This window comes from Erythrolamprus reginae, chromosome 3, assembly GCF_031021105.1.
Source record: "Erythrolamprus reginae isolate rEryReg1 chromosome 3, rEryReg1.hap1, whole genome shotgun sequence".
NCBI classification, from domain to species: domain Eukaryota; kingdom Metazoa; phylum Chordata; class Lepidosauria; order Squamata; family Dipsadidae; genus Erythrolamprus; species Erythrolamprus reginae.
The window spans coordinates 227,627,226-227,645,882 of record NC_091952.1 but is presented as its reverse complement, the minus strand read 5'-3'; the positions used below and the strand labels follow the sequence as shown (position 1 = coordinate 227,645,882).

At 43.9% G+C, this 18,657-nt stretch overlaps 1 protein-coding gene across 2 annotated transcripts in view; it reads right to left on the bottom strand.

Annotated features, from left to right (window-relative positions):
- The window catches only part of CPQ (carboxypeptidase Q), a 248,405-nt gene extending 235,033 nt beyond the window's left edge, over positions 1 to 13,372 (bottom strand). For both annotated transcript variants that reach the window (XM_070749227.1, XM_070749226.1), the window contains exon 1: positions 13,280 to 13,372. The gene's annotated coding sequence lies outside the window, so the exon portion shown is untranslated. The remainder of the gene's footprint in view (positions 1 to 13,279) is intronic.
- Between the last annotated feature and the right edge of the window lie 5,285 nt (positions 13,373 to 18,657).

Here is an 18,657-nt window from a genome sequence, read left to right as displayed (position 1 = left end):
CAGACAGGCTATAATACGTTACAGCAGGGTCCTGATGTCCAGACAATACAGCAAGCTTCTTGCTGGCACACACCCCCAAGGTTTCAATAGTCAAAGGCACAAACCAGGATTCCAAGACGCCAAAGTTCACAGCCAGGTCCCACGACTCTCAAAGATAAAACTCCACAAGCCAGGAAGGGTGGGTCTGCCTTTTAGCCTTTCCCAAGAGCACCACACCCCAACCCAGCTGTTGCCACTTTAATGCTGAAAGTACTTAGCCAATTGATTCCGTCTCTGAGTAGCTCTTCTTTGTCGCAGATCAATTATGGCTTGTGCATTTTCCTCTAAGGAATCCAGGCTGCTTGCTGGGGAGAGCTCCCCCTGGTGGGACTCTGGCTGTCCTCCCTCTTCTTCAGCCTGGGATTCCTCCTCCTCGTCTGTCTGCACCTCCTGTTCCTCAGCCTCTCCCTCTGAGCTGGAAACCGACAGAAGGTCAGCCGTTCCCTGAGGGGCCTCAGACGGAACCACAACAGGCAGGAGACCCTTTGCTACTTCAGACAAATGGTTATCGAATATCTTCTTATAAACTTCCAGTGTTGGAAGTTTCACAACTCAAGCTGTTCCACTGATCAATTGTTCTAACTGTCAGTAATTTTCTCCTTAGTTCTAAGTTGTTTCTCTCCTTGATTCGTTTTCACCCATTGCTTCTTGTCCTACCCTCAGGTGCTTTGAAGAATAGCCTGACTCTAATGGTGAGCTGCTAGCCGGAACACCGAATTGGGTTCGCTTCCGAGGCTCTGGAGGTACTGTGAGTTCGAGCAGAATTATCCATGCAGGTAGCAAAATCGTGCACGGAGACGCAGGTGCACCCGTGTTTCAGCGAAGTTTTTGGCTTTCGCGCATGCTCCCTCTTCTTTGTGGCAACCCCTGAGATGTCGGAACACTGCTATCATGTCTCCCCCAGTCCTCTTTTCATTAAACTAGACATACCCAGTTCCTGCAACCGTTCTTCATATGTTTTAGCCTCCAGGACCCTAATCATCTTTGTTGCTCTTCTCTGCACTCTTTCTAGAGTCTCAGCATCCTTTTTACATCGTGGTGATCAAAACTGAATGCAGTGTTCCAAGTGTGGCCTTACCAAGGCATTATATAGTGGTATTAACACTTTACGTGATCTTGATTTTATTCCTCTGTTAATGCAGCCTAGAACTGTGTTGGCTTTTTTTGGCAGCTGCAGCACACTGCTGGCTCATATTTTAATGTTTGTCCACTAGGACTCCAAGATCCCTCTCACAATACCTTTGTTGTACGAAAAACTAAACAAGCCATTATGAAAGAATTTCTGCAACTGTTGCGTATGAACTGCACAACTTATTTATAATGAAATCAGATGTACGGTAGATTGTGGATGATGACCTAAGGAAAAACAGGAACTTTAAAAAAAAAGCCTCTCCAAAATGAAGAAATGAATTGAGCCTTTCTATTTGGTAGGGTGATGGAGCAGAAAGTCTGGGTAGATGTACAACTGGGCAGAATCTGGTACCAAGGGATGCAGGAGAACCTGGCCAAAGGTGAAATAAAAAAGGAATTCCTGTGGATTTTATTCTGTTAGTTCTTGCTGAGGATAGGGGTAGTGCTTATTTCCATTTCAAGGCCATTAATCCAGCACTGTCTGAAGATATTTCTGTCGTCATGTGGCCAGAATGATGTCACAAACTTCTGTTATCTTCCTAACAAAGTGGTACCCATTTATCTACTCATATCTGCATGATTGACAGGAGTTGGAGTAAGGATGGCAGCTCACTCTGTTGTGTTGTGGCGCTCGTATCTCAAATCTTTCCAAGTGTCAAGCTTAATGTCTTAACCATTGAAGGGCTGTAAAAAATTTGACTACCACACTGTGGGCGTGGTTTATTTTGTGGTTGTGGCTTGCTGACCATGTGACTAGAGATGGGAGTGGCTTGACAAACATGTGACTAGAGGTGGCTTAAAGATCATGTGACTGGCTTAAAGGTGGCCAAATTGATGTCACTCGTGTCAAGGGTTGGGGTTAGGGTTAGGGGGCCTGGCCTCTCCGTGCCTCAAAGAGATACAATTTCCCTATCTATTTACTATTACTGAACATCCAAAACATACTATTTAATTCAAGGTATATATGGCATATGTGTACATACATATTACACACAGGCACACAAAAATATACATTACCTACTACAGTGTTCCCACGATTTTCGCGGGGGTTACGTTCCAAGACCTCCCGCGAAAGTCAATTTTCCGCGAAGTAGCGGTGCGGAAGTAAAAACACCATTTTTGGCTATGGACAGCCAAAAACTACCCCCACGCACCTTTTTTTAAGGCAGCACAAGGAGCCGGGCTTGAAATTAGGGCAGGGAGCGACGAAAGTGCGGAAGCCGACAAAGATTGCTTTGAATGTCGGCTGCCCCCGCCCCCCCAGTGCCTCCGGCGCCCTCACCGCTACCGCCCGCCCGCCTGATCCACCCCTCTCACCGGCTTTCTTCGGACATGGGTCCTCCTGCAGCAGCGCTGGCGGCCACCGTTCCCCATAGGCACCCGCCTGCCCGCCGTTCGCCCGCCCGCTCGCCACTCGCCCATTTGCCCGCCCGCCGTTCGCCTGCCGTTCGCCCGGCCACCCGCCGTTCGCCCGGCCGCTCGCTCACCGCTCACCCGTTCGCCCGCCCACCCGCCCGCCTGCCGTTCGCCCGGCCGCTCGCTCGCCGCTCGCCCGCCGTTCGCCCGCCGTTCACCCGCCGTTCACCCGGCCACCTGCCGTTCGCCCAGCCGCTCACTCGCCGCTCGCCCGTTCGCCCGCCCGCCATTCGCCCAGCCGCTCGCTCGCAGCTCGCCCGTTCGCCCGCCTGCCGCTCGCCCGCCCGCTCGCCACCTACTCCACCTCTCTTTCTCCTCTGCTGCAAGAGAGGCGGGACAGGCATTCTCCGGAGGCTGGTGGGTGCACGGGCCGGCGCACGCTCTTCCCATCTCCCTGCCTGCGCGCCCGCCCGGAACAGAGCGAAGGGTTTTCTTATTTTGAATGTTCCGGGTGGGCGGGCTGGCAGAGAAAGTGAGAAAGAGAGTGAGAGAGAAAGAGGGGGGAGAGCAAGAGATAGCAAGAGAGAGAGAAAGAGTGAGAGAAAGAAAACAAGAGAGGGAAAGTGAGAAAAAGAGAGAGAGCAAGAGGGGGAGAGATAGAGAAAGAGAGAGAAGGAAAGAAAGAAAGAGATGAGAGAGGGAGGAAGAGAGTGAGAGAGAGGAAGAAAGAGAGAGAGAGAAGAGTGGAAGGAAGAGTGAGAGAAATGGTAGAAAAAAGGGGAGAAAAAAAGAGAAATGAGAAAATGATTGAAGCAGAGAATGACAGGAAAGAAAGAGAAAGAGACAGAGAAGTGACTCTTGGTGATGACGTATGACGTCATCGGGTGGGAAAAACCGTGGTATAGAAAAAAACCCATGGAGTATTTTTTAATTAATATTTTTTGAAAAACCGTGGTATAGCGTTTCGCGAAGTTTGAAGCCGCGAAAATCGAGGGATCACTGTATATAAACTGTATGTGTATGTACACACACACATACGCACACAAAGCTCTTCTAAAATTATACACATTCAACCTCGTTTACTGCGATAGGAAAAACATGCCCAGAGCCCAGAAGGGAAAAAAAGAAAAAAAAAAAATCAAAATTTTTCTACCAGTTCTGCGTACCTGACCGTACCCATGGAAGTCCATCACTGGTCTTAACCACTGAGGCACCATGCCGCTAGAGATTAAAAAACATCTTCGAAAACATCAGCAAAAGCCAGACCAAAATGGTATTCAGATCCTTCACACATGAAAGTTAGAAATAAAATCCAAGAAAATGCTGTCCAAAGACTCAAGAGGGTAGGTAGATTAGCCAACATTGAAGATACGTAGGCCTTGTCATTTGTTTTGACAAAAGACCACCAAAAATCCTTAAAGAAAGCTGGGTACCCTTAACTAAACTCATTCTTTTGCCATCATAGCAAAGCTTCAATATTTCTTCCTTCCATATTAACTGTAAACGTTTGTAAGTTTGTAAGAGATTGCTCTGGCAATCTCACACTACTTACCAGAGCTTACAAAACTTTTGCCAGACCCATCCTCGAATACAGGTCATCTGTTTGGAACCCATGTCGCATCTCAGACATTAACACCCTTGAAAATGTCCAAAGATACTTCACCAAAAGAGTCCTTCACTCCTCCACTCGAAATAGAATACCCTACAAGACTAGACTTTCAATCCTGGGCCTAGAATGTTTAGAACTAAGACGCCTTAAACAAGATCTAAGTATTGCCCACAAGATCATATGCTGCAACGTCCTGCCTGTCGGCGACTACTTCAGCTTCAACCACAACAACACAAGAGCACACAACAGATTTAAACTTAATATTAACTGCTCCAAACTTGACTGTAAAAAATATGACTTCAGTAACCGAGTTGTCGAAGCGTGGAACTCATTACCGGACTCCATAGTGTCATCCCCAAACCCCCAACACTTTACCCTTAGATTATCTACAGTTGACCTATCCAGATTCCTAAGAGGTCAGTAAGGGGCGAGTACAAGTGCACTAGAGTGCCTTCTGTCCCCTGTCCTATTGCTCTCCTATATCTCCTATACCTTTCTTCTATTCCTATATCTCTTCTTCTATTCTTTCATTGATATGTTCTATTACTATACAGTAATCCCTCACCTATCGCGGGAGTTACGTTCCAGACCTTGCCGCGATAGGTGAAATCCGCGATGGGGAATTTATCCTCCTTCCCAACAACTCCGGATGCCTGGAGGCGAGCAACGGCCGGCTAACCTTTCCCCCCCACTACTACTTACTCTGTTCTTTGCAGCAGTTCGGCCAAATGTTGTGTTTTTTGCCTTGCCCCGGCTGTTTCTTTTTCTCTCTCTCTCTCTTCCGCCCTCGAGCACTTCCTCTTCCGCCCTCGAGCCCAGTCTGGAAATCCCCGCCACGTCGCGTTCCTTTCTTTTTTTTCCTTTCGGCATTGGCGAGGGGGATTGAATGAGGGGACGGGCCTCCGCCGGAGTCCCGCTGGGGGATTTGGGAGTCCCGCTGGGGGATTCTAGTGCTTGTTTGTGTGGTAAAATCATTCAAATGAAGCTGACTTCAAAACCCGCGATGAAGTGAAGCCGCGGCAGGTGAAGCGCGATATAGCGAGGGACTACTGTACCTTCTTTTCTATTATTTCTTAGATATATTTTACTATGAGTATCTCCTCTATAACCTTCATCATGTATTTTACTATGTGTATATAGATATATACCCACTAAAACCCTCATTATGTATTGGACAAAATAAATAAATACATAAAATAAATAAATCTGTTAGCCTGGAGTGCCTTGCCCAATTGGATCCAAGTTGGAAAAGTAGACTAATATCTCTTTATGTACATAAGTAAGAACAGGCATCCCACCCCAAAAGAGGGAAAGAGAACAACTTAGAAAGGTAGAAAATCAATTTATTGGTTAGCGTCTTTTTGACTTTTGTGATGTAACACACATGCTCAGGAACTTTATATGTACCATGTAACATTTCATAGTATCCCATGATATTCTTAGCATGAGCTTGTTAATGCTCATTTCTCATATTCAAGAGGTGTAGTTATTGCATTATGATGACTTTATGAGTTACTAAAGTTCAAATCTACGCACGATCCTTTTCCTTGGCAAGTATGAACCATTTTTTATCAAACTCTACATTTGTCATGGAGAACTTGTTTTGTTACTTCAAAGAACTAGAAACATAAATCAAAGAAACTCCTAGCTACTGAAAACGTTACTCAAAGAGGCCCTCCTCTCCTGCGGCCACCAATATAATTTCATGTTGTACCACAACCATTGGATCTTATAGTTCGTTGTGGCCTGTCTAATTAGATCACAAAACCCCATATTTAGTCTGGGCATTAGATTAGCTGTTGTTTTTTGCAACTTCCCAGTTTGAGTCATTTCATTGTACTTTTTCCACTGCTTGGCATGATTTATTTATATTGTTTATTATATTGCCACATATTAAGGTATAGTGTGGTCTTATATTTTAAATTGCTACTAGATTGGAATATATCCCATTTAGAGCTGATTTATGATTGTCATAACCTTGGGAAATAAATGAATAATGAAGAAAGAAGAATGCAATTATAAGTCCCATCTGGGAGCAATCCGTGGGAAATTTCTCTGGGTTTGCAAGGATATACAATTCACACTGAATAATAAACACCTTCAAATTTCAACTTCTTATATTTCTCTCTTTAGTCCATGTGTCTAAAGATCAAAAGTCTCCTGCTTTCAGAAGACTGTTTTCAAAACCTGGTACTTCCCAGCTCTTTCTGCAAGAAAAAAAAAACAGCGGAGGCTCAATTAGAAGGTTTTCCTCCAAATGAGGAAAGCATCTGATTTATACCTGTGGCTACAAGACATGGCACAGTAGAGATGCTAACAGGGGATGTTCAGACTGTGCAAGATGCAAGAATAAAGCATGGAATTCTTATTCTATTTCCAACAGAAAACTTGTTAGAAACATATTTAGAAGTACCACCATAGCCTAAATCCAGGCACATATTGTACCAAATGCACCAAAGACTGCCTTATTGATAATTATAAGTTTATTAATGACTGAGAAATCAATATCTAAATATAAACTCTTTGATGTTGAGATTGTATTTATTTGCATGCCAGTCTTGCAATGGATGAACTCTCCATACAATATGTGCACTGATCAATTGTCAAAACCCCAAACAATTTCAACAGAGTGCAACATTTTTATTTACATAGTACTCTTAATTAATTAATTATTATTAATTAATTAATTAATTGGACTTGCCGCCCCTCTCCAGGGACTCCTCAATACAGTTCACAGGAAAATCCAATAAATAATAAAATACATCCAAACAAAACTAAGCATAGTCAGAAAATAGTTCAGGTTGAGATTCAACTGCACAATAATCATGTCAGGCAGTGTTAGGAAAGAATTTGAGAGCAGCATAAAAGTATGTGGGTGCATGCTTTTTTGTATTACAATGAAATGCAGAGAGCCCAATAGAAAATATCAATAATTTCTTATTTAAGCTGCCAAAGAAACATTTGTTTGCTTCCTGTGGCCTTAACTCAGGATGCTTGGATTATATAACACACAGGTTGCCAATGCTGTTTGAAAGCCATAATCTTTTAGAGTGATTTAGTTTTTAAGCAGTAATATCTGACTGCATGTGTCATGTTGGCAGAGAAAGATACATAACAGCAGCAGTATCTCCATCTATATATAATACTAAAACTCTCGTGTCTGTAACCTTTAACTGGGTGAAACAGAGCATCGCAGATCAAAATGTTTTGGGCCAAGATATCTCAAATGGGCTAATTTACAGAGTGCATCCAAAATCCAGGATCCTTGACTCCCGCAGAACTGAAATTTGACAAATTTTATGAAACATTTTATGGCCTAAAAATCGTCATAAAATACTTTATAATACAAAATGTCATAAAACATTTCCTGTGGTCAGATGACCAGCTGTGCTATACAGTTCAACGTGGCTACTTTCGAAACAGATACGGTACTTCTCTGAATATTTCCCTGAATCTTTAAGAAGTTTTTAAGTACATTAGAAGCTCTGCCACTGTTGAAGGCATTGACCAATCTGATAATACCTCTGAAAGAATGACTCAAGGATCATTGTTTGTTTGCTTGTTTGTTTGTTTATTTGATTTGATTTGATTTGTATGCCACCCCTCTCTGAAGACTCGGGGCAGCTAACAACAATAAAGAAAACAATGTAACAAATTTAATATTAAAAAATAATCTAAAATCCCCAATTTAAGAGACCAATCATACAAACAGGCATACCATGTATACATTCTATAAGCCTAGGGGGAATAGAAAAATTTCAATTCCCCCATGCCTAACGACAGAGGTGGGTTTTAAGGAGCTGGTTCCAGAGGGTCGGGGCCGCCACAGAGAAGGCTCTTCTCCTGGGTCCCGCCAAATGACATTGTTTAGTCGACGGGACCCGGAGAAGGCCAACTCTGTGGGACCTAATCGGTCGCTGGGATTTGTGCGGCAGAAGGAGGTCCCAGAGATATTCTGGTCTGACGCCATGAAGGGCTTTATAGGTCATAACCAACACTTTGAATTGTGACCGGAAATTGATCGGCAACCAATGCAGACTGCGGAGTGCTGGTGTAACATGGGCATACCTTGGGAAGCCCATGATTGCTCTCGCAGCTGCATTCTGCACGATCTGAAGTTTCCGAACACTTTTCAAAGGTAGCCCCATGTAGAGAGCATTACGGTAGTCGAACCTCGAGGTGATGAGGGCATGAGTGACTGTGAGCAGTTATCTAGTTTAGCCTATATGTATTTCAAATGTGTTCCTATTATTATTAGAATTTAAGGACATATTGCAAGGAAATTGCAAGGAAACTAAACTAACAATTACAAGGAAACTAGGCATTCTCTTCCATTGCATTATTAACTTTATTAGCCATCATACAAATAGGTTTAATTTCTACAGATACAGATTCAGATCATCACAACGTTACAAGACAGGGACAACAGAAACATTAGCCAAAGTTGTATTTAACTTTAGAAAAAACAAGTAGATCCAAAGACTCCTGAGAGGAAATACAGGGACAACCCCTGTACTCTGCAAGCACATTTTAAAAACCATGGCAATATAAAAACTCAGATGGAGCCATTGTGTTTAAAATTCTGAACTGGGCAAAGAAGGACTAAGATTCAAGTTTCCAGTCAACCCAATTTATATTATAGAATTATTACAGGAGCTGCGGTGGTGCAGTGGTTAGAATGCAGTAATGCTATTTCTGCTCACTGCCGGCTGCCTGCAAATTTGCCGTTCAAATTTCAAAGCTCACAAGGTTGACTCAGCCTTCCATCCTTCTGAGATCTGTAAAATGAGGAGCCAGATTGTTGGGGGCAATATGTTGACTCCAGGGGTGGGTTCTGACCTACCTCACTTCCTCCTGCTCCATATGGGCGTATGCGTAGTGCTTTGCGCACGCATGTGGGGTGCTGAAAACCAAGCTTCTGTGCATGCGCAGAAGCAAAAAAACAGCATGTGCAGAAGCGAAAAAACAAAATGGTGGCCTTTGGCACTGCCATTAGAGCTGATTCAGGGGCGTGTGGCCAACTGGCAATTGATTCCCAGTTCAGCAAGCAAGGGGTGAAATCCCGCTACTGGTTCTATAGAACCGGATCTGAACTGGGAGCAACCCACTTCTGGCTGACTGTGTAAACCACTTAGTGAAGGCTGTAAAGCACTGTGAAGTGCTATATAAGTTTAACTGCTATTGCTATTATTATAATTGTTCTGGTTTCTGGTAGAAATTTAGCAATTACAAATAACTCTTATTAAATGCATCATTTCATGAATAAAGAAACTCCATTTATTTCTCTGCTCTCCTGTAATTCAAACACATTCCATACAGGGACTCGGTTGAAACTCCACCCTTCTTCTCCACTGACCCCCTGACGTGCCAAATACATCACTACAGTATTTAACCCATTCCTCTCCTTAATATCTTCTGCCAGACCTCTGTTCTCTGCGTTTTTGGGCCCTTCTGAATTTAGGGTTAACCTGATTCTCCCTCGCTAGATCCTGAACTCATAGCCCCATCCTGTGGCTGGCCTCCTACCTGTTCTACTACCTGTAACCCCGGGCCCCCCACTAATTCATAAACACTATCTGAATCCTAGTCCTTAATATCTTCATCATCCTCCAACTGATCAGGAGTATGTACAACAATAATGATAATAAAATTAAAGCCTTCTCCCTAGACGTACTACTTAAAGATCTTAAAAGTAAGGTATGATATATAAAACCATTACTATGCCATTTCTATTACACTACTCTGAGATCATTTGGTTACCCATCATCAATAACTCTGCCTTACTCAGATTAACTTTCAATGATAATCTTTACCTTCTCTGCCATTTGTTATGTATTAGATTTGCATTAGATTTATGCCACATATTAATTCAAGACCCCAGTTGGACAAGACAGAAAGGAAAATAAATCATTGGGCATCATTGGTGAACAAAAAAATTGATATTCAAGAATTATCTGCTTACTTAAGGTTTCTCTAAGGTCAACACCACTTTATGTTGCCTAAAGCCTGGTGCTTAACATTTTTAGGAGGTGAAATTTCTAATGTTCCATTTGCCATTGAATAAAAAATCCAATGATGCTGAATAAAGGTTTCCAAAGAAAGTTTCATAGAACTGTAGATTATTCACAATTGCAGATGCCTATAGCATAGTAAAACCGAGATTAGATTTGACCTATATTAGGGATTAGCAGGATGGATGAATACAGCCATAGATAGGATTCATCAATCAAACTATGCCATGATTTGCATAATGATGATTTATTGAATTAGTTACAGTGGGCTGGTGACACTAAGTAATAACCCATGACTGATAAACAATGTCTTGATTTAGGTTGTAATCACATTATGGTTAACATGATGTTGGGATATATTTTATGTTGCTCCTCTTTCTCTCACCTCTCATTTGCCCTCTGTAGCTTTCTCCTTGCTTTACACATTGAATGCATGAATTGGCCTGAAAAGCACCAGTAATCAGTTACTCAATACTTGTGTGCTATGTTGCCTAAAGCCTGGTGCCTAACATTTTTAGGTGGTGAAATTTCTAAGGAGGCTTCCTATGTGGTTTTAAATACGTTAAACATAAAAACCCATAACTTCCCATAAATTACAGTCTTAACATATCTTCCTTTAGTACAGGTATAGGTGAAAATTCAGTTCTGTTTAAAATCCTTATGCACAGTAATATGATCATGCCTTCAAGGATATTAAAATAATTAGACACAAAATATAATAATACTGTACTGAACTTTGGAATTTGCTGTGTCACAATAATTGTGACACAATAATGGAATTTGAAGAGACAAAAGAAACTACACCACTTCTTAAAATATTGACCAAAACCTAGCTTTTTAATAATAAAAAGTAAAGTATATTAATTTATTAAACTTATATGCCACCTGACTCATGGAAACTTTTGCAATTTGCAAAAATCAAACAATCTGCTTCCTGTTTTCTTCCATTTTCATATGCATAATTTATTGCGACGTTTTCCTATAACTCTCACTATATTATTTTCTTTCTCAGCTACTGGCTTCAGATAAGATACTGATTTTAAACAAGATTGGGAAGCAAACAACTTCAATTTCCTTTGTTTCTAATATAAATTGCAAGGTTGTGTGCACCCATCTTTTGATATAGGTAATTTAAAACTGAGAATGACAAAAAGAGAGAAAAAGTAATTTCATTTATACATGTATCTCCTCTAAGAGTTTCTAGATAAACTATCTGAAGTTGTTGCAATCTCTTAGAAACCGTGGAACAAACATATTGATGAAATGCACTAGTTATGATAGAAAAATTAAGTTTATGAATGTTACCTACAGAAATAAAACCACCTGTTAAAATGTGTGATTGCATTGGGATACTCCAATATTCATGTGAAAGAGTCTTGTAGAATCTGAGCAAGTCTGTCCATTTCAGTTCTTTTTTCAATGGTGGATAGATATTTATTGCTTCAAAACTCACATGAACTTCTTATGATTTTGTACATCATACATGTACATCATGTATACAATGAAATTGGCTCCAGAGAGTGTCATACGCAACTAGACCCTACGCAACTAGACTTACAATCCTAGGTTTAGAAAGCTTAGAACTACGTCGCCTGAAACACGACCTAAGCATAGCCCTAAAATCATCTGCTACAATGTCCTTCCTGTCAACGACTATTTCAGCTTCAACCACAACAACACATGAGCACACAACAGATACAAACTTAAAGTTCTAAACTCAACTGCAGGAAATAAGACTTTAGCAACCAAGTAGTTGATGCATGGAACTTAATATCTGACTCTGTAGTATCATCACCTAACCCCCCAAATTTTACCCTTAGACTATCCACTGTTGACCTCTCCTGATTCCTAAGAAGTCAGTAAGGGGCGTGCATAAGTACACCAGCGTGCCTTCCGTCCCATCCTATTGTTCCTATTTTACTAGTATCATGTACATATATTACTATAAGCACACAACAGATACAAACTTAAAGTACGGTAAACTGCTCTAAACTCGACTGCTGGAAACACAATTTTAGTAACTGAGTAATTGATGCATGGAACTCACTATCTGACTCTAGCAGTATCATCACCTAACCCCCAAAACTTTACCCTTCAATTATCCACTGTTGATTCCTAAGAGGTCAGTAAGGGGTGTGCATAAGTGCACCAGCATACTTTCTGTCCCGTCCTAATGTTTCTCTCTTACTAGTATCACATATATAAACTTTGTTATACGTTTGTATACCAATACGTACTTGATAAAACAAATTAAAAAAACAAATTTCCATTAAGACTAATAGCCACAGATTCCCATGGCTTCCATAAGCTAGTCCCACTTTTTGTTTGAGCCAGCCAATATGACACCAGCACCAATCACAATAGCAAAGTTCAAGTTTAATTACACATTGTGTAAAAATACAATCCTTGTATTGATCCTGATTATTCCATGATTTAAATTCACACAACTTTTCTTAATAATAGGGAAACTGCATAAATGCACCAGCGTGCCTTCTGTCCCGTCGTAATGTTTCTTTTACTAGTATCATATATATAAATATTATTATATCTTTGTATACCACCAATACGTACTTGACAAAATAAATAAAATAAATAAACGCATGACAGATTGAAGAATGCCTTACTCCCATTGCAACTTCACGATATATATACAACAATAAGCAGCCATGCATTAACCAAGTCAAGCAGGCTGTGACCAGAAGCGACAGGCACGTAAGAAAAAAAGAAAGCGCAAAACTTTAAAGTTAAATTCCCTCCTTTCCCCCGTTTCTCGACATTTTCAGGCTGCAAGCATGGGGTGTGGGGGGCGGGGGTGGAAGGTCGTAGGTCCTGAGCAAGGGGCTGGACCACTTGACCTACAACTCTACTAAAATTAAAATTAAAAAATAAATCCCGGGCTTCGGGGGTACGGGTAGGCAAAGTTGGTTCTCCTCTGACTTGTGGACTTCAACTCCCAGAATTCCTGAGCCAACCATGCTAGCTCAGGAATTCTGGGAGTTGAAGTCCACATGTCATAGAAGAGCAACTTTGCCTACTCCTGATTTAGGCCGTTCGGAACAGCCGCAACCGAGCTCCGCCTCCGCGCGCTCCCGAATCAGCGCGCGGGCTTGAGGCAACTTTTCATTTACCTCACCTCGTCGTGCTTTGGCCGCGGCCCTCCGTCTGTCTTCAGTCCGCGGTTCCTCTGACAAAGAAGCGGAACCGAGGCGCCTCTCCTGAGCCCTCTCTTATGAGGGAACTGGGCGGCTCCACCGAAGCCCGGGCCTTAAAGGAGGAGCCTTCAGGTGTGGCTTTGCCTAGGAGGATGGATGTTGTAGCCAGGGCAGAGTCTATCTTCTCCCCCTCTTATTCTCCGCGGGCTGGGGCTTTTTTTGGGTTGCACCACCGTGGGGCTTCTTGAGCCCACCAGGTCCTTGGAACAGATGAGTTGAGTCCTCCCTTGTTTTGAGCTGCCTTTAAAATGGCAAATAGGTTTTCTATTAAGCTGAAAATGCCAAATAAGTTTTCCATTAAGCTCTGCCCAAGAACTGCTGATACAGTTCTATAGAGGAATCATTGAGTCTGTCATCTGCACCCCTATAGCTGTCTGGTTTGGTGGTGCAACCCATCAAGAGGGACCCAGACTTCAGAGAATAATCAGAACTGCAAAAACAAAAAACAAAAAAAAGCCCACAATTGCTGCCACCCTGCCTTCCATTGAGGACCTGTATACTGGGAAAATATTTACTGGCCCCTCGCATACTAGACACAAACTGTTTCAACTCCTACCCTCAAAACATCACTATAGTGCACCGCACACCAAGACAACTAGACACAAGAATTTTTTCCCCAAATGTCATCACTCCGCTAAACAAAATTTCCCTCAACACTGTCAAACTATTTACTAAGGGTGCACTTCTATTACTACAAATTTTTCCTCATCATTTCTATCACCCATTTCCTCCCACTAATGACTGTATGACTAACTTGTTGCTTGTATCCTTAAGATTTTTATTAATATTGATTGTTGCCTATTTGACCCCTATGACAATCATTAAGTGTTGTACCTCAGGATTCTTGACAAATGTATCTTTTTTATGTGCACTGAATGCATATGCACCAAAGACAAATTCCTTGTGTGTCCAATCACACTTGGCCAATAAAGAATTCTATTCTATTCTATTCTAGTTTATATGATTAACAGAGTTGGAAGAGATCTTGCAGGTCATCTAGTCTAACCCCCTCCCCAAGCAGGAAACCCTTACATCTACCTACCGTGTTTCCCCGATAGTAAGACCCCCCCGATTGTAAGACATATGGGGGGTTTCAGGGGGGTCGGCTAATATAAGCCATACCCCGAAAGTAAGACATATGTCTTACTTTCAGGGAAACACGGTACTACGTAAAAGCGAGGGAGCTGTGCGCGGTGGCGCGCTGCGCCCAGAGCTTGGGCCACCTGGCGGGCGAGGCAGCGGCCCTGGCCGAAGCGGCGCGGCTCTGGCTGCGGCACGAGCGGGAGCTCCGACTGCGCTTCCTGTGCAAGCCCAACGCCGACAAAGAGACGTCCAAAGGCGGACGCTTGAAGCTCAGCGACATCGGCGCCGAGGACAAGTCCAGCTTCAAGCCTTACTCCAAACCCGGCGCGGATAAGGAGGACTCCTTGGCCGGCGGAGGAAGCGCGGGGTGGCGGCGGCGGCAGGCTCCGGAGGGAGCTCGGGCGGTGGCCGCTCCGCCGCTTCGGCCAGGGCCGCCGCCTCGCCCGCCGGGTGGCCCAAGCTCGCGCCACCGCCAGCTTGGGCCACCCGGCGGGCGAGGCGGCGGCCCTGGCCGAAGCGGCGGAGCGGCCACCGCCCGAGCTCCCTCCGGAGCCTGCTGCCGCCGCCGCGCTTCCTCCGCCGGCCGAGGAGTCCTTATCCGCGCCGGGTTTGGAGTAAGGCTTGAAGCTGGACTTGTCCTCGGCGCCGATGTCGCTGAGCTTCAAGGGTCCGCCTTCGGACGTCTCTTTGTCGGCGTTGGGCTTGCGCAGGAAGCGCAGTCGGAGCTCCCACTCGTGCTGCAGCCAGAGCCGCGCCGCTTCGGCCAGGGCCGCCGCCTCGCCCGCCGAGGACAAGTCCAGCTTCAAGCCTTACTCCAAACCCGGCACGGATAAGGAGGACTCCTCGGCCGGCGGAGGAAGCGCGGCGGCGGCAGGCTCCGGAGGGAGCTCGAGGCGAAGGGCGCGTGGGGAGCTGCCGGAAAGGAGGCGGGCGAAGGAGGGCGCAGCTCCGGCGCCTCGCCCGCCCACCCGGCGTCTCCGAAGCTTACCGGCCGGGACGGGCAACACGGCGGGAGCAGCGGGAGCAGCAGGAACAGCAACAAGCAGCGAAGCAGCCCGGCGAAGGCTTCTCCTGCCGAAAGGTGCCCGCCAGAGACCGGTAAGCTTCGGAGACGCCGGGTGGGCGGGCGAGGCGAGCGGCCGGAGCTGCGCCCTCCTTCGCCCGCCTCCTTTCCGGCAGCTCCGGACGGGGCGGGCAGGCGGGGATGCGGATGTGTCTCCGTGTGTTTGTGTGTGGGGGGGAGGGTGCTACTACTTTTTACCGGACACGGGTGTTGCGGGTTCGGGTAGGTGGGTTGGCCGGGTGTGTCTTATTTTTTCCAATATAAGACATACCCCGAAAGTAAGACATAGGGGGGCTTTTGGGGGTAAAAAGAAAGTAAGACACTGCCTTACTATCGGGGAAACACGGTAGGATTAAACTCACAGCCTCCGGATTGTGAGGTGTGAACCCCCCACACATAGCAATAGCATTAGCATTTAGACTTACATACCGCTTCACAGTGCTTTACAGCCCTCTCTAAGCGGTTTACAGAGAGTAAGCATTTTTATTTTATTTATATATATACTGTATATTTGTCAAACAATTATTAGGATGGTGATTTCTATAAACATAACACTAGAAAAGTAATGATAAAAGACAGTAGGACAGGGACATAGGCACAATGGTCGCTTATGCATGCCCCTTACAGACCTTAGAAAAGGGTCTTGTAGATAATCTAAGTTTAAAGGTTTGGGGGCTAGGAGTAGAAATCACAGTCAGGTATTGCATGGCAGGCGTTGATAACTCTATTGCTGAAGTTGTATTTTCTGCAGTCTAGTTTAGAGTGGTTGACATTTATTTTAAATCTTACATGCTTGTGTGTTGTTGCGGTTGAAGGTGAAATAGCTACTAACAGGAAGGACATTTTGGTATATGATTTTATGAACTATAGTTAAGTCAGAAAGGAGGTGATGGAGTTGTAAATTAATTGAATTCATTGATTATTGATATTGCCCCCAACAATCTGAGTCCTCATTTTACCGACCTTGGAAGGATGGAAGGCTGAGTCAACCTTGAGCCTACTGAGATTAGATCTGCCAAACTGCTGGCTGCTGGTGATCAGCAGAAGTAGCTTGTAGTACTTTACTCTAACCATTGCACCACCGAAGCACTTACATACACCTTCACCCTCACTTTTGGCAGGCTGATGGCTTGTCGACAGGAACAAACTTCATACCCTTTGTAGCAGAGTCCTCTTAGCTACAGCCCAGTGGTCTGCTACAAAGTGAGGGCTATTGAGAGAAAAGGAAAATAAGTGCAATATAAACAATGTTCCAAGTTTTAAAAAAACTTCTAAATGCATGTAGTGGGGACCTTGGTGTGTTTATTTTGGGGGTTGAATTGAAGTGCACTTCATCTGTCTTGAAACCAGTGGAAAATTAGAGCAAGAAGTTGGTTTGCTGTTTGCTGAACCCTATCCAGCCTTGGGTGCTTCTGCTCAGGGTATTTCAGTGGCTTGATTTCCCTCCTTTTCTATGGCAATGTTTCCCAAATTGGCAACTTTAAAATGTATGGACTTCAACAAGTCCCCACCCAGCATGGGAGTTGAAGTCAGCTGACAAAGTTGAACAAACATTGCTGGGACTCCCCCCCCCCCCAAAGAGTCCCAGCAACCAGTTAGGTCCCACAGAGTTGGCCTTTTCCAGGTCCCGTCAACCAGGCAATGTCATTTGGCGGGGCCTAGGGGAAGAACCTTCTCTGTGGGGAGCCCTGCCCTCTGGAATCAGTTCCGCCCAGAGATTTGTACTGCCCTGACCCTCCTTGCCTTCCATAAGAGCCTGAAAACACTTCTATGCCACGAGGCTTGGGGTTATTAGACTCTAGCCCCCTGACCGATGAATCTTATATATGTTTGTGGTCTGAGTGGGAATGATTGACTTTTTAATAATTGGGGATTTCAGTTTAATTGGATTTAGGACATTGTATCATTGTTTTTGAATCCGTCCGTCTGTCTGTCTGTCTGTCTATCTATCTATCTATCTATCTATCTATCTATCTATCTATCTATCTATCTATCTATCTATCTATCTATCTAAAGTTTTCATACACTCAGGGCTGCCTTTCAGCAAAGTCAGATTAAGGAGGGAGGAAAATGCCTTCATACTGAGATACAAACCGAGCTGGGAGGAAGGCAGTGTTATGGGGATATGGCAGAAAAGAATGGTTGCCAGAGCGGGTTTTTTCCACTGTTAAGTGCAAGTCTGAATCTTCATATGGATTTCTTAACCTGATAAACATTCTTGGAAGATGCTCCTGTTTGCTGCCAGGGCAAAAGACCTCTGTGTGGCATTTCAGTAGAGAAAAGTGTCAAAATACTTTTCTCATCGTTAATTTCCTATGAAGCGTTAACAGTGTTGTCATTCAGTAGTCAAATCTTCTCAGATTTTTCCCCCCTCCTTCCTGACTTATGAATTTGTTAGGATACATGTAGTCTTCAACTGTAGAGCATAATTAAGTCTGGAGTTATGATCATAAGTTATCCTGGCTGTTAAATGGGTCACCATATGATTGTGCCCTGTTTAATGATCTTTTTTGTAGTAGTCCTTAAATGAATCGTTTGTCTGCAAAGGCCATTTTTGCTGGAAACTCTAAGTAAATGGCACATGACTGGGATACTGCAAAAGAATGAAATTGTCAGTTGGTTGCCAAGAACCACCCAAAGTCCTTCGGGAGTTGGGTGGCATACAAGAACTATTGATAGATAGATAGGTAGGTAGGTAGGTAGGCAGGCAGGCAGGCAGGTAGGTAGGAACCCCAAACGCAATCACCATGAAAATGGAGGTTCCCCGGCCATTGCAATTTCAAATCTATCCTTGGGGAGGGTCCATCTTAACTTTGAACAATTGCTAAATGACTGGCCCTAAAGGAAGGACTACCTGTACATAAATTTCCAATTAGTATATTCGAACTCCAAATGCTTTTCAGTTACAGGACAAAATTGTCAGAATGGTAATGTCCCTCTCTTTTAGCAATAGACGTTACAGTAATTCCACAATTTCATTGTGCAACTGAGTGTTTCTTTCTACAACAGAATCTGTATTGCATAAATCATATATCGGTTGCTAGGACACCTGGGAATTTTAGATTTCCTATATCCTAGGAGATTACTTTTTGCAGGATCCACTGCACCTGGGACATGGCCTTTAAGTATTCAAGGCATGAGTGAGGGAAGCTT